The 15,897-nt window shown below is 38.3% G+C and overlaps 1 pseudogene; it reads right to left on the reverse strand.

Annotated features, from left to right (window-relative positions):
- Positions 1 to 1,732: 1,732 nt before the first annotated feature.
- On the reverse strand, positions 1,733 to 2,992 carry LOC114891145 (annotated as a pseudogene).
- Between the last annotated feature and the right edge of the window lie 12,905 nt (positions 2,993 to 15,897).

The raw sequence follows: 15,897 nt of genomic DNA on the forward strand, positions 1-15,897 counted from the left end.
TAATTCTATTGATTTGAGTCTTCTCCCTTTTTTTCTTGATGAGTCTGGCCAATGGTTTATCAATTTTGTTTATCTTCTCTAAGAACCAGCTTTTAGTTTTATTGATCTTTGCTATCGTTTCCTTCATTTCTTTTTCATTTATTTCTGATCTGATCTTTATGATTTCTTTCCTTCTGCTAACTTTGGGGTTCCTTTGTTCTTATTTCTCTAATTGCTTTAGATGCAAGGTTAGGTTGTTTATTCGAGATGTTTCCTGTTTCTTAAGAAACGATTGTATTGCTATAAACTTCCCTCTTAGAACTGCTTTTGCTGCATCCCATAGGTTTTGGGTCATCATGTCTCCATTGTCATTTGTTTCTAGGTATTTTTTGATTTCCTCTTTGATTTCTTCAGTGATCACTTCGTTAGCCTCCATGTGTTTGTATTTTGTACAGATCTTTTCCTGTAATTGACATCTAGTCTCATAGTGTGTGGTCAGAAAAGATACTTGATACAATTTCAATTTTCTTAAATTTACCAAGGCTTGATTTGTGACCCAAGATATGATCTATCCTGGAGAATGTTCCATGAGCACTTGAGAAAAAAGTGTATTCTGTTGTTTTTGGATGGAATGTCCTATAAATATTAAGTCCATCTTGTTTAATGTATCATTTAAAGCTTGTGTTTCCTTATTTATTTTCATTTTGGATGATCTGTCCATTGGTGAAAGTGGGGTGTTAAAGTCCCCTACTATGAATGTGTTCCTGTTGATTTCCCCTTTTATGGCTGTTAGTATTTGCCTTATGTATTGAGGTGCTCCTATGTTGGGTGCATAAACATTTACAATTGTTATATCTTCTTCTTGGATCGATCCCTTGATCATTATGTAGTGTCCTTCTTTGTCTCTTCTAATAGTCTTTGTTTTAAAGTCTATTTTGTCTGATATGAGAATTGCTACTCCAGCTTTCTTTTGGTTTCCATTTGCATGGAATATCTTTTTCCATCCCCTCACTTTCAGTCTGTATGTGCCTCTAGGTCTGAAGTGGGTCTCTTGTAGACAGCATATATATGGGTCTTGTTTTTATATCCATTCAGCCAGTCTGTGTCTTTTGGGGGAGCATTTAATCCATTTACATTTAAGGTAATTATCGATATGTATGTTCCTATTACCATTTTCTTAATTGTTTTGGGTTTGTTATTATAGGTCTTTTAAAGTTAAAAAGTGAACATTTCCCCATTTTCCTTACCAAATGCTTAACTATGCTACCCAACATTCTCAGCCCAAAAGTAGCATTATTATTACATGGACAGAAACATCAAAACAAAAGGATTTTAAGACACAGACCCATGTTAATATTTGAAATAACTGGAAACGGTTACATTATTCTTTAAATAAAATAATTGTTGAACACAATGAAATTAATGAAGTCTCCAGTGCCCAGGACAGATTATGTGAATTGTGGAGGGACAATGTTTTTATTCTTTTTGAAAAATGAACTATGTTACAAACTTCCAAAATTAACTGCTTTACTATATTTTATTGATATAAATACAACCAATTTCAATAAGCAGCAGCTACCATTCTACCATTACACCAAAGGCAAAATGGTTAAATACTAATGTGAAGTATAATTACAGAAACGCTTTCACTTCTACTAAAGTTGTCTCTAACACCATCGTATATACTTTGAACAGTTTGCTTGTAATTGATGAGATGTTTGAAATGAAGCAAAGCTGAATTTTAATCAAACTTTCATTTCTCAGTGGAAACTGCTCTCTTCATCAGAGGTGGTTGAGCCTTCCCGACATCAAACATCATTTCCAAAGGTGGGTTATTAAGAGAACACCGATCAGGTATATGGCCTGTCTGGTTATAATACTCCTTTGAGAGTGAACAGCTCCCAAGTATGTCTTGCAGTGCTCCAAAAATAGCTCCTCCCAACCAGGCTACACAATTAGCCTTTGCAGGTGGAGTATGAATTCAGAATGTCTTGGTGCTAAGTGTTTTTTATATTTTGGTTTTTCTACCAAATACCTTATTTCTGCAAGTAGTCTGTGGAGGAATCCTGGCAACATAGACGTGCCACCTATGACTACCAAATTCTCTGCTAGTTGCTTCCTAGCGTCTACTGGGCACTGCGTAAGGGAATCCAATATTAAAGTGGCAACTGATTTCTCTTCATTATCTTGCTCAAAAAGGATTTCCACAACCGAATCTCTGATTGATCCAAGGACATGTAAAATCTTCTCTCCATCTAATGGGTAGTCAACATTTGGGGGTGGTGAGGGACGCTCAGTATTCCCATCAATATTAAATTTTGCTGCTTGGATTTTTAGTCCACGCTTCAGATCACTAACAAAGCAAGTGTGCACTTTAATGTCCTCCAAGATACCTTCTTGAATTGAACCCATCACAGAGGGAAGGCTCTGTTCTTTAGCAGCACCTGTGTCAACAGTACATTGTTCCAATAGTTGAGTTTCCAACTCCTTGTGAAGAGCTTTTCCTCCTAGGGGGAGTGCTCCCCAACAATTTAGTACTGGGATTCCTTCATATATAGGTAACACCAAGCTTTCCCTATATTCACAATCCAGGACCATGGCAGAGTTTATCCCAAGTTTAAGAAGAGCCATTAGATGACTTGGATCAAGCAAGACAGATGGAACCTCAAAATACTTGAAAAGAACACGAGTGAGTGTCTCTCTGAAGTGGGAAGGACATAATACCGACTCAATAACCACAACTCTGCGGTCTCTGGGATTCACCAATAGATGCCTGAAATACAGTATGTGGATGAATTCCTTTAGGTAGGAATATAATTCTTCTGTATTGATATTATATTGTACAACTTTGATAGGCTTAGGCATGCCAGCTTTTTTTTTTATCACACTAGGAATTATGCATCTTGGGCCAGTTTCTCCAGCAAATCTACACTTGGTAAATAAAAGCCTCTCCCAGGTCTATCACGACCGCCATTTTCTCTCCGCCGGTCCCCAGGCCCTCATACAGCAGCATGGTAGTAAACAAGCCGGTAAGGAGACAGGCGCTGACAGACCTCGGCTGCCGACAGCCCTCGGCTCTAGGAGGGCCCATCGTTCCTTTTACGGCTAAATAATATTCCATTGTTTGTATATGCCACATTTTGTTTATCCATTCATCTGTTGATGGATACTTGGACTTTTCCCACCTTTTGTCTGTTGTGAATAATGCTGTTATGAACTTTTGCATACAAGTATTTGTTTGAATCGCTGTTTTCAGTTCTTTTGGATATATATATCCAGGAGGGGAATTGCTGGGTCATATAGCAATTCTATGTTTAACATTTTGAGAAACCACCAAACTGCTGTTACTCTGTATGCCTTGTATGCCTTATAAATGCCACTAGCATCTGAAAGCAGAAGCTCTATGTTTTCTTTGTGTGACTAGCAGGCTCATACCGTCCATCTTCCTTTTTAACAGAGGAAATCAGAACAGTCTCCTCAGTCTCTTTATTGAAATGTTCGATGAGTAGATCACAATTCTGTTACTACAGCGTTGTCTTGCTGTACTGTAGGCCTAAATACAGGTTCTATCATGAATGAACCTTTGAACTTAAACAAATCTTAGAGGCTACTGACCATTTATTTATTTGACTAAATTATTTTGTCTAATGACAAAGAGATGCTGCATTTTGTTTCTGGTATTGTAAGAAAGGTTTCATTTTGGTGAAGCATAAACATTTGAATACTAGCCTTGGTACTCAGTCGTCATGGAATATGTCTCAATGTGCCAACACAGACCAGTATGAAGTTGGTTCTTAAAGGGATTTCTTTATTTGCACCTGAGGATATTTTTTAAATTTTTCTCTTCTTGACTGGCCAGAAATTTTGACATAAAAAAATCCATTTTTAAATCAACCAACCTTTGAGAGTGAATTGTTAATGTGGACTTGAAGCATTAAGAAAGTTTAAGTTGAAGAGAAATCTAGATCTACAACCTTACTGAAGTAAAACTGTTTCTTCATCTTACTAAAATCTAAGATGATTTCTAGAAAAAGTTGTACAGCTCTCAACAGTAACCTGATTTACTCTGGTCAACATATCAAATGCTGGGGCTACTGGGACTAAAGACCAAGTGAGAAATTAATGTCCTACTAAAAGACTGAACATTAAGTTCCCCTTGGGACATTGAGAATAATTCTGGTTCAATTCTATTAATGTAAAGCCCAGGAAACCCAACAGAACAGAAGAAGAAACAGAGGAAGAAAGTAGATGTAGTCCAATTCAGAATGATACAATATCTTTTTTTTACTTGTGTAATAAAGAGAACACCCAATATGGCTTCAGAAGACCTGTCTGAGCTTGAATTCCATCTCCATCACATACTACTTGTGAGACTTTAGGCAAGTAACTTTACTTTTCTGAGCCTCGGTTTCCTCTTTTGTAAAATAAGGATTAAGAAAATCTCTAACAGAATTATTGAGAAGATCAAAGTGCTTTTCATATTGGAAAGCTCTATACCAATGGTTCTCAAGTGAAGATAATTTTGCCCCCACAAGACAATTGGCAACATCTGGAGACATTTTTAATTGTTACAATTGGGAGAGGGTGAACTACTGACATCTATTGGGTAGAGAACTGGGATGCTGCTGAACATTCCATAATGCACAGATCCGCCCATCACAACAAAGAATGACCCATTCTAAAAAGTCAATAGTTCTGAGGCTGAGAAACCTTGCTGTATATTATTACTTACTTTTATGCAGTGAGCTGCCAGTGTTTTGACTTCATTGCTGTATTTTTGTCAGCAGTTCAGGGTTTACTAAGAGGTTTCTTCTTCAATCAAACCCCAAGTAATGTAATCACAATAACTGCCGCTTTAAGTACATGGTTTTATCTAGTTTATCACTATTCTCTAACCAACATGCACCAATCACATGTCTATAGAGAAAGACTAATAACCTATGACTTGGAAATGCTAAACCCTAGACACCTGACTTCTTTAACTGTATCATTTAAGAGCTTTACATAGATGAACTCTACACGAAATGACGAAGAGTTGTAGGTACCAACAGGGGGACAGTAGCCTGGTATTCAAGCAATAACTGGCAAAATAACTCTGTTGGATTAGGTTGAATACCCGTGCAGCTGCTCTGTGAGCAGTCATTAACAAGGTCAGAGAATACCTTAGGAACCCACAGAAGCAAAACAGCTATTTGACTAAGTTCTTTGACTTATTAGTATAGTTGTCTCGGTTTCTCCCTCTGAAAAATGAGACTTGGAAAGGGGAGTCACAATCATGAATGAGGATGGAAACTCTCTGATACCAGCTCTCATCAATGCTGTGGCTACTGAGGGGACAGGACAGTATGTCATCCTTTCCTATCCAGGTGAAGAACCATGAAAAAATAAAAGTACATGCTTTTTTCATATGCTCTGGTTGTATGGTGTCTTTGCACAGGATTATACATGAAACAGAAAATACACCGTCTCCAGATTACCACTGAAAAGTCCAGTTAGTTTAGTCAGTTAATTCAATGGTTTGAAAAAAAAAAAATCAAACCTATTCACAGTAGCTGTTTGACTCAGACTGTGTCTGAATATATAAACTGATCTGACTGGCTAAGTCAGTCAATGGTTAATGAAGCTGGTGAACAGAGATCATTTGAAGCATCATTTGATGATGCTCTTTTAGTCTCACAGAGATGTAACTTTAACCTGACTCTAAGTGAATCACAAAATTTGTATCTCTCAAAAATTATACAGGCAATTATGAATACCCCAATTAATAAAAAGAGAAATGCCTTTATTTGCTCAGTGGACAGGGATATGAAAAAAGGAAAAGTGCACATGCTATTCAATAGACATATGATTAGATGATTCAGTCAGAAGTCCTGTTCAAAGAGAAAGCTATTTATCCCAACGAAATCACCCTTTGTGTTTGGTTGATGCAGAAGGTGCCTTAATTTCTCTGACATATAGAGGAGGTAGGTCTTGATGTCCAAATATGCTAACAGAATGCAGGCATTTTTATACATGGTTGTCAGGTAAGGACTCGGAGCACATTTTTAAAGACTCTTGGTAGGCCACTGAACTTGGATCATTCTTAGCTAAGGTATCGAAAACACTTCAAATACTTTAAAATAAAACTAATCCATGCACTGGTGTGTTGAAAACTTTTCCTATCCCCAGGGCACTAAAATAATACCCTTCTGAACAGTAGGTGAAGTATTTTTAGGCGATAGCTCCCTAGTTATAACAAGGCAAGTCAATTTTTAGGAATTGGGGATGCTAATCACAGTGTCTCAAGATGTGCATTGCTGGGGAGTGAAAAATAAGACCACAAACTGACATGACTGCAATGTGCTACACTCCCTCGAAGGAGATGTAAACAGGAGGGAGACTTGGCTTCCTGATCCCGCCACCACTGGATCCATCATAAAGGTCAAGATAATAGGCCACATACAGCAAAATCAACACCACTCGCTCTCCCCTAGCCTAGCAGATAAGTGTAGAAACTCAGCTTCCTGCAGGGATAAGTGGTGGCTAGCCCAGGTGGAGGAGGAGAAGGTCTGAAAATATGCATGTTAAGAACACAAGGCACTGTAACGATGCCATCAAATTTAGCATTAAATATATTTTACAATCAATTGAGATACCATAGATTGCCCCCAGACATGCATGAGATACTTCCAGGGTTTTACCAGACTGCATACTCTTTCATGTTTATGCCTCTCTAGTGTTTTTGGACTTTAAAAGCTCTCAACACTACAAATGTACTTGTGTTAACAAATGAAACTGCAATAAATGCAATTTCTGGTTTAATGCCATCATTAAAGTATGACTATTTGAGATTTCAATTTCCCTGAAATGTCCAAATTAGTCTTACAACCCAAAGCTAAGGTAGGCATTGACTAAAATAAAGGGTGTCAGAAAATTCACATAAAAGTAAAATAACTGAGTTACTAAAAGTTGCCAAATAAATTAAGAGTTTCATATCTAATAGGAACTTATTACAGACATGATCAAAAGCATGTATTTATTTTATTATTTTTTTGAATTTTATTTATTTTTTAAACAGCATGTTCTTATTAGTTATCTATTTTATACGCATTAGTGTATACATGTCAATCCCAATCTCCCAATTCATCACACAACCACCACCCCCCCGCCACTTTCTCCCCTTGGTGTCCATACATTTGTTCTCTACATCTGTGTCTCTATTTCTTCCTTGCAAACAGGTTCATCTGTACCATTTTTCTAGATTCCACATACATGCGTTAATATACGATATTTGTTTTTCTCTTTCTCACTTACTTCACTCTGTATGACAGTCTCTAGATCCATTCACATCTCTACAAATGACTGTTTTGTTCCTTTTTATGGGTGAGTAATAGTCCATTGTATATATGTACCACTTCTTCTTTATCCATTCGTCTGTTGATGGGCATTTAGGTTGTTTCCATGACCTGGCTACTGTAAACAGTGCTGCAATGAACATTGGGTGCATGTGTCTTTTTGAATTATGGTTGTCTCTGGGTATATGCCCAGTAGGGGGATTGCTGGGTCATATTGTAATTCTAATTTTAGTTTTTTAAGGCACCTCCATACTGTTCTCCATAGTGGCTGTATCAATCTACATTCCCACCAACAGTGCAAGAGGGTTCCCTTTTCTCCACGCCCTCTCCAGCATTTGTTGTTTGTAGATTTTCTGCTGATGCCCATTCTAACCAGTGTGAGGTGATACCTCATTGTAGTTTTGATTTGCATTTCTCTAATAATTAGTGATGGTGAGCAGCTTTTCATGTGCTTCTTGGCCATCTGTATGTCTTCTTTGGAGAAATGTATATTAAGGCCTTCTGACCAATTTTTGATTGGGTTGTTTGTTTTTTTAATTTTGAGCTGCATGAGCTGTTTATATATTTTGGAGATTAATCCTTTGTCCATTGATTCATTTGCAAATATTTTCTCCTATTCTAAGGGTTGTCTTTTCATCTTGTTTGTAGTTTCTTTTGCTTTGCAAAAGCTTTTAAGTTTCATTAGGTCCCATTTGTTTATTTTTGTTTCTATTTCCATTACTCTAGGAGGTGGATCAAAAAAGATCCTGCTGTGATTTATGTCCAAGAGTGTTCTTCCTATGTTTTCCTCTAAGAGTTTTATAGTGTCTGCTCTTACATTTAGGTCTCTAATCCATTTTGAGTTTATTTTTGCATATGGTGTAAGGAAGTGTTCTAATTCTTTTACATTTAGCTGTCCAGTTTTCCCAGCACCACTTATTGAAGAGGCTGTCTTTTCTCCATTGTACATCCTTGCCTCCTTTGTCATAGATTAGTTGACCATAGGCGCATGGGTTTATCTCTTGGCTTTCTATGTTCCATTGATCTATATTTCTGTTTTTGTGCCAGTACCATACTGTCTTGATTACTGTAGCTTTGTAGTATACTCTGAAGTCAGGGAGTCTGATTCGTCCAGCTCCACTTTTTTCCCTCAAGACTGCTTTGGCTATTTGGGGTCATTTGTGTCTCTATACAAATTTTAAGATTTTTTGTTCTAGCTCTGTAAAAAATGTCACTGGTAATTTGATAGGGCTTGTGTTGAATCTGTTGATTGCTATGGGTAGTGTAGTCATTTTCACAATATTGATTCTTCCAATCCAAGAACATGATATATCTCTCCATCTGTTTGTGTCATCTTTGATTTCTTTCAACAGTGTCTTATAGTTTTCTGAGTACAGATTTTTACCTCTTTAGGTAGGTTTATTCCTAGGTATTTTATCCTTTTTGTTGCAATGGTGAATGTGATTGTTTCCTTAATTTCTCTTTCTGATATTTCGTTGTTAGTTTATAAGAATGCAAGTGATTTCTGTGCATTAGTTTTGTATCCTGCAACCTTACCAAATTCACTGATTAGCTCTAGTAATTTTCTGGTGGCATCTTCAGGCTTCTCTATATATAGTATCATGTCATCTGCAAACAGTGACAGTTTTACTTCTTTTCCACTTTGTATTCCTTTTATTTCTTTTTCTTCTCTGATTGCCGTGGCTAGAATTTCCAAATCTATGTTGAATAATAGTGGTGAGAGTGAACATCCTTGTCCTTTTCCTGATCTTAGAGGAAATGCTTTCAGTTTTTCACCATTGAGAATGATGTTTGCTGTGGGTTTGGCATATATGGCCTTCACTATATTGAGGTAGATTCCCTCTATGCCCACTTTCTGGAGAGTTTTTATCATAAATGGGTGTTGAATTTTGTCAAAAGGTTTTTCTGCATCTATTGAGATGATCATACGGTTTTTCTCCTTCAATTTGTTAATATGGTGTATCACATTGATTTGCATATATTGAAGAATCCTTGCATCCCTGGGATAAATCCCACTTGATCATGGTGTTTGATCCTTTTAATGTGTTGTTGGATTCTGCTTGCTAGTATTTTGTTGATGATTTTTGCATCTATATTCATCAGTGATATTGGTCTGTAATTTTGTTTTCTTGTAGTATCTTTGTCTGGTTTTGGTATCAGGGGGATGGTGGCCTCGTAGAATGAGTTTGGGGGTGTTCTTTCCGCTGCAATTTTTGGAAGAGTTTGAGAAGGATGGGTGTTAGCTCTTCTCTAAATGTTTGATAGAATTCACCTGTGAAGCCATCTGGTCCTGGACGTTTGCTTGTTGGAAGATTTTTAATCACAGTTTCAGTTTCATTACTTGTGATTGGTCTGTTCATATTTTCTATTTCTTCCTGATTCAGTCTTGGAAGGTTATACCTTTCTAAGAATTTGTCCATTTCTTCCAGGTTGTCCATTTTATTAGCATAGAGTTGCTTGTCATAGTCTCTTAGGATGCTTTGTATTTCTGCGATGTCTGTTGTAACTTCTCCTTTTTCATTTCTAATTTTATTGATTTGAGTCCTCTCCCTCTTTTTCTTGATGAGTCTGGCTAATGGTTTATCAATTTTGTTTATCTTCTCAAAGAACCAGCTTTTAGTTTTATTATCTTTGCTATTGTTTTCTTTGTTTCTGTTTCATTAATTTCTGCTCTGATCTTTATGATTTCTTTCCTTCTACTAACTTTGGGGTTTTGTTTGTTCCCCTTTCTGTAGTTCCTTTAGGTGTAAGGTTAGATGGCTTATTTGAGATTTTTCTTGTTTCTTCAGGTGGGCTTGTATTGCTATAAACTTCCCTCTTAGAACTGCTTTTGCTGCATCCATAGGTATTGGATTGTTGTGTTTTCATTGTCATTTGTCTCTAGGAATTTTCTGATTTCCTCTTTGATTTCTTCAGTGATCTCTTGGTTATTTAGGAACGTTTTGTTTAGCCTCCATGTGTTTGTGTTTTCTACCTTTTTTCCCCTGTAATTTATTTCTAATCTCATAGTGTTGTGGTTGGAAAAGATGCTTGATATGATTTCAATTTCTTGATTTGCGACCCAAGATGTGATCTATCCTGGAGAATGTTCCATGTGCACTTGAGAAGAAAGTGTAATCTGCTGTTTTTGGATGGAATGCCCTATAAATATCAATTAAATCTATCTGGTCTATTGTATCATTTAAAGCTTGTGTTCCCTTACAATTTTTTCTGTGTGGATGATCTGTCCTTTGGTGTGAGGTGTTAAAATCCCCCACTATTATTGTGTTACTGTCAATTTCCTCTTTTATAGCTCTTAGCAGTTGCCTTATGTATTGAGGTGCTCCTATGTTGGGTGCATATATATTTATAATTGTTATATTTTCTTCTTGGATTGATCCCTTGATCATTATGTAGTGTCCTTCCTTGTCTCTTGTAACATTCTTTATTTTAAAGTCTATTTTATCCGATATGAGTATTGCTACTCCAGCTTTCTTCTGATTTATTTTTGCATGGAATATCTTTTTCCATTCTCTAAATTTCAGTCTGTATGTGTCCCTAGGTCTGAAATGGGTCTCCTGTAAGCAGCATGTATATGGGTCTTGTTTTTGTATCCATTCAGCAAGCCTGTGTCTTTTGGTTGGAGCATTTAATCCATTCACATTTAAGGTAATTATCAATATGTATGCTCCTTTTACCATTTTGTTAATTGTTTTGCATTTGTTTTTGTAGGTCCTTTTCTTCTCTTGTGTTTCCCACTTAGAGAAGTTCCTTTAGCATTTGTTGTAGAGCTGCTTTGGTGGTGCTGAATTCTCTTAGCTTTTGCTTGTCTGTAAAGCTTTTGACTGCTCTGTTGAATCTGAATGACATCCTTGCAGGGTAGAGTAATCTTGGTTGTAGGTTCTTCCCTTTCATCACTTTAAATATATTGTGCGATTCCCTTCTGGCTTGTAGAGTTTCTGCTGAGACATCAGCTGTTTACCTTATGGGAGTTCCCTTGTATGTTATTTGTCATTTTTCCCTTGTTGCTTTTAATAATTTTTCTTTGTCTTTAATTTTTGTCAATTTGATTACTATGTGTCTCAGAGTGTTTCTCCTTGGGTTTATCCTGCCTGGGACTCTCTGCACTTACTGGACTTGGGTGGCTATTTCCTTTCCCACATTCGGGAAATTTTCGACTATAATCTCTTCAAATATTTTCTTGGGTCCTTTCTCTCTCTCTTCTCCTTCTGGGACCCCTATAATGCGAATGTTGATATGTTTAATGTGGTCCCAGAGGTCTCTTTGGCTATTTTCATTTCTTTTCATTCTTTTTTCTTTATTCTGTTCCACGGCAGTGAATTCCACCATTCTGTCTTCCAGGTGTCTCATCCGTTCTTTTGCCTCAGTTATTCTGCTATTGATTCCTTCTAGTGTATTTTTCATTTCCGTTATTTTATTGTTCATCTCTGTTTTTTTGTTCTTTAATTCTTCTAGGTCTTTGTTAATCATTTCTTGCATATTCTCAATCTTTGTATCTATTCTTTTTCCGAGGTCCTGGATCATCTTCAGTATCATTACTCTGAATTCTTTTTCTGGAAGGTTGCCTATCTCCACTGCATTTGGTTGTTTTTCTGGGTTTTTATCTTGTTCCTTCATCTGGTACATAGTCCTCTGTCTTTTCATTTTGTCTATCTTTCTGTGAATGTGGTCTTTGATCCACAGGATGCAGGATTGTAGTTCTTGCTTCTGCTGTCTGCCCTCTGATGAATGAGGCTAAGAGGCTTATGCAAGCTTCCTGATGGTGGGTACAGCTGGGTGTTGCTCTGGTGGGCAGAGCTCAGTAAAACTTTACTCTGCTTGTCTGCTGATGGGTGAGCTGAGTTTCCTCCCTGTTGGTTGTTTGGCCTGAGGCAACCCAGCACTGGAGCCCACAGGCTCCTTGGTGGGGCTAATGGTGGACTCTGGGAGGGCTCCCACCGAGAAGTACTTCCCAGAACTTCTGCTGCCAGTGTCCTTGTCCCCGCAGTGAGCCACAGCCACCACCTGCCTCTGCAGGAGACCCTCCAAAACAAGCAGGTAAGTCTGGTTCAGTCTCCCCTGGGGTCACTGTTCCTTCCCCTGGGTCCCAATGTGCAAACTACTTTGCGTGTACCCTCCAAGACCGGAGTCTCTTTTCCCCCCAGTCCTGTCAAAGTCCTGCAATCAAATCCCACTAGCTTTCAAAGTCTGATTCTCTGGGAATTCCTCCTCCCGTTGTCAGACTCCCAGGTTGGGAAGCCTGACGTGGGGCTCAGAACCTTCAATCCAGTGGGTGGACTTCTGTGGTATAAGTGTTCTCCAGTTTGTGAGTTACCCATCCAGCGGTTGTGGGATTTGATTTTATTGTGAGTGTGCCCCTCCTACTGTCGCATTGTGGCTTCTCCTTTGTCTCTGGATGTTGGGTATCTTTTTTCGTGAGTTCCAGTGTCTTCCTGTCGATGATTGTTCAGAGTTAGTTGTGATTCCGGTGCTCTCGCAAGAGGGAGTGAGCACACATCCTTCTACTCCACCATTCAGACATATGCAAGTCAAGGGAGCTCCTGGGCAAGGGTTCCCACCAGGTCATGTAGACTCCTGGACTCTCTGATGTCCTTTTCTTCCTTTGCACTTAGTCTAGTTTCACTTGCTTGTAGGGAGCCATGTGAAGAGGCCTCACAGCTGCTCCTTCAGACCAGGGTTCCTAGTGGGAAATGGCTATGCAAATGCCTCTGCTGGGCCATGTGTGCAGAAGTGCTGCCCCCGACACCTCAATTCAAGATCCATGTATTTAATTTAAAATGTGAAGTTCATGATTAAGATGTAAAGTGAAGAAGACCATCAACTTCTGTCACCACACAATGGTTATATGGAGGACCTCATGGGTGTGTGACCAGTTACATAGGACACTGGTTCAGGAAGGCGCCACATCTGGTTTAATGTTATGTTGTTCTTGTCTTGAAATTCTTAATAGTATTTTATAAACAAAGATCCCTGCATTTTCATTTTGTACTGGGACCCACATATTTTGTAGTCAGTCCCGACCGTGTGAACAATTTAAGCCCCACACATATGTTCCTATCTTCGACTTTCTAGTAAGACCCTTCATAAGGAATATCACCCTCAAAGGATAACCTAAATGGAACAGGAGATAGAGCCAAGGAGAAGGGAAAGCATTTTGGGGAAGTTGAAAATGTAAAGACAAAAAGTAATTATGGATTTTAAAGAAATGATTGAATCTTTCCACTCCCAGGAAGTTGAGTTAAAATCATAATGCAGAAAAGCAGCTCTTTGATTGCTAACCAGAAGTCACTATGGGAAAAAGGAAATCCAATGTTTGAACCATAGGACATTGAGAAGCAAATTAATTTGAGTTCTTTTCTAAAGTTCATTTACAAGGACTGACTGGAACTGTTTCAAAAAGAACAGTTAAAGGGCTGCTGACGTATGCTCAGGTTGGTCCTAATTAGCACTTGGAGTAGGTTTGTTATAGAGGAAGTAGAAGCATAAAACTATGCCTAAGTATTAGCAGCGATTAAAAGTATGCCAGTGGGTGGGAGTGGGTAAAATTATTTACTTTATCAAGTGGAAGAGCTAAGCATGGAGGAAAGAGCTTACAAGAGAGAAAAGTGGGCACTTTGGAGGGAAGTGTATGGGGAAAATAACTGAAAACAGTATGAAAAGAGTATTACAGCATACAAAACGCTCAAAAGAGTCAGTGAGGACTTACTACATGGGCGCTAATGAGCACTAATAAGCTCTCCAGGATTTGAGGCCTAAGGCTATTAGTGTATTAAAAGTTCCCACACTTGTTCACAATAGATTATATCCAGTCAATCCTCCCTCTAGGAAGATAAAGTGTACGCAGATGCAGAATAATAACTAATGTATGTAGAGTGTATCATAATTTACATACACGATCTCTTATGTAAAAGATTTTTTATGCTTATAACATCCCCATAATGTGTGTAGTATAATACCACTTGATAGATGAGATAATGAGGCTCAGAAAAGGAATTCCCTAAGAATACAAGTCAGAAGGTAATAGTCATCTTATTCCAAAACCTGTGCTTTCCCACCATAAATGTAGTGAATGGCATGTAATATGTTCTAATGTTAAAACAAGGTTAACAATAATGACAATAACCACAGGACCTCTTCCGAGGCCCTTCTTTCTTTCCTTCCTTCCTTCTTCTCACCATCCATCCATCCATCCATCATCCATCCATCCATCCATCTATCCATCCATCCACTTCCGGGTGAATTGTGGTTTTAAAAAGATGGTCACTGCACCTCAAGGTTTTTTCTAGATCTGCCATTATTAAACATTGTCTTTTAGGAATGATCCCTGTAATGTGTCTATTCATCAGATTGGTACTTTCAAAACTTATGCTGTCCACAGGATGGCAACTGGGGGTAACTTAGTATGTGACCGAAATGGCTCTCATGTGACTTTCAGTGAGTATGACAGGTATTGCAGTGAGGCTGGAAGGCAGCCGGCACTAAGTAAAAATTGTGAGGTAAACAAAAGTCAGGTTTTGTAGCTATTTGCTTCTGCACTTGTCCTCTCCTCCTCAGTCTCTATTCCACCTCCCAATCACGCTGATAAAACTTAACTTTTAACTGAGGTGCTAAGAACTTTCAAAGACCTTGCATTTTAACGGGGAGTTTTATAAAGAAAAATAAAAGGAGAGCACAAAAGCGGGAAGGAGGGAATGTGAGGAGAGGGGGTGAATACTTGGAATTTCCCTACTGAGCATTTCTACTTTCCATTCCTAGTCTGGGGTTTCTAAGAACCTAGATTATCAGTCTTCGCATCTCTCCACTTCCAGTTTGTTTATAAGAGAATGACTAAGCAAAGGCTTGGCACCTCTACCTCAGAGCGACTGCTAATACTGCTCTAGATTGGAGTACTGAGGTCAGAAATGTGATACTATGAGTTGCTCTGGCCATGTGCATAGGAAACAATATTCTCCTTTCCTACACTGCATTTTTGTCAAAAATTAAGATGAGAAATTTAGGCAAGAAGCCAAAGAATGCAACTCTCCTCATATCCTACTTTCTCATCAGCCCACTGCATTCTGGTTTCTGTCCCCACCACACCCCTGAAATTGACTTCACCAAGGTCACCAACAATCTTGTTACTGCTGCCACCATTAAGCACTCTTTTGTTCTTGAAATACTTTTGTCCTTTTACTTTCTCAACATGCTATGTTCTTGATATCCGCCTATTTGGCTACCCATCTCCTCTTCATACTTGGCTTCCTCTGTCAGTCCCATTAAGGTTGGCACTCCATAGGGATTTATCCTGGCCTTTGACTTCTTCCTCTTCTATACAGTCTCCTTAGGTGTCCTCACATGTTACCAGTTTCAGTTACTCCCTACATGCTAATCCCAAGAATCCCATTTCAGTCTGATTTCTTACCTCAGCTTTAAACCTGCAGCTATACCTGCCAACTGAAAATTAGTACTAGTTTACCTTAAAGATATCTCATTTTAACATGCCTAAACCTGAACTGTCCCCAAACCATTCAATCTTCTTTCCCCCGACCCAATGAATGGAAATACTACCAAGTCAGAAACTTGGGCACAGTTCTTGACTCTGTTG

This window comes from Monodon monoceros, unplaced genomic scaffold (genome assembly GCF_005190385.1).
Source record: "Monodon monoceros isolate NGI ecotype Baffin Bay Population unplaced genomic scaffold, NGI_Narwhal_1 Super_Scaffold_11, whole genome shotgun sequence".
Lineage (NCBI taxonomy): Eukaryota > Metazoa > Chordata > Mammalia > Artiodactyla > Monodontidae > Monodon > Monodon monoceros.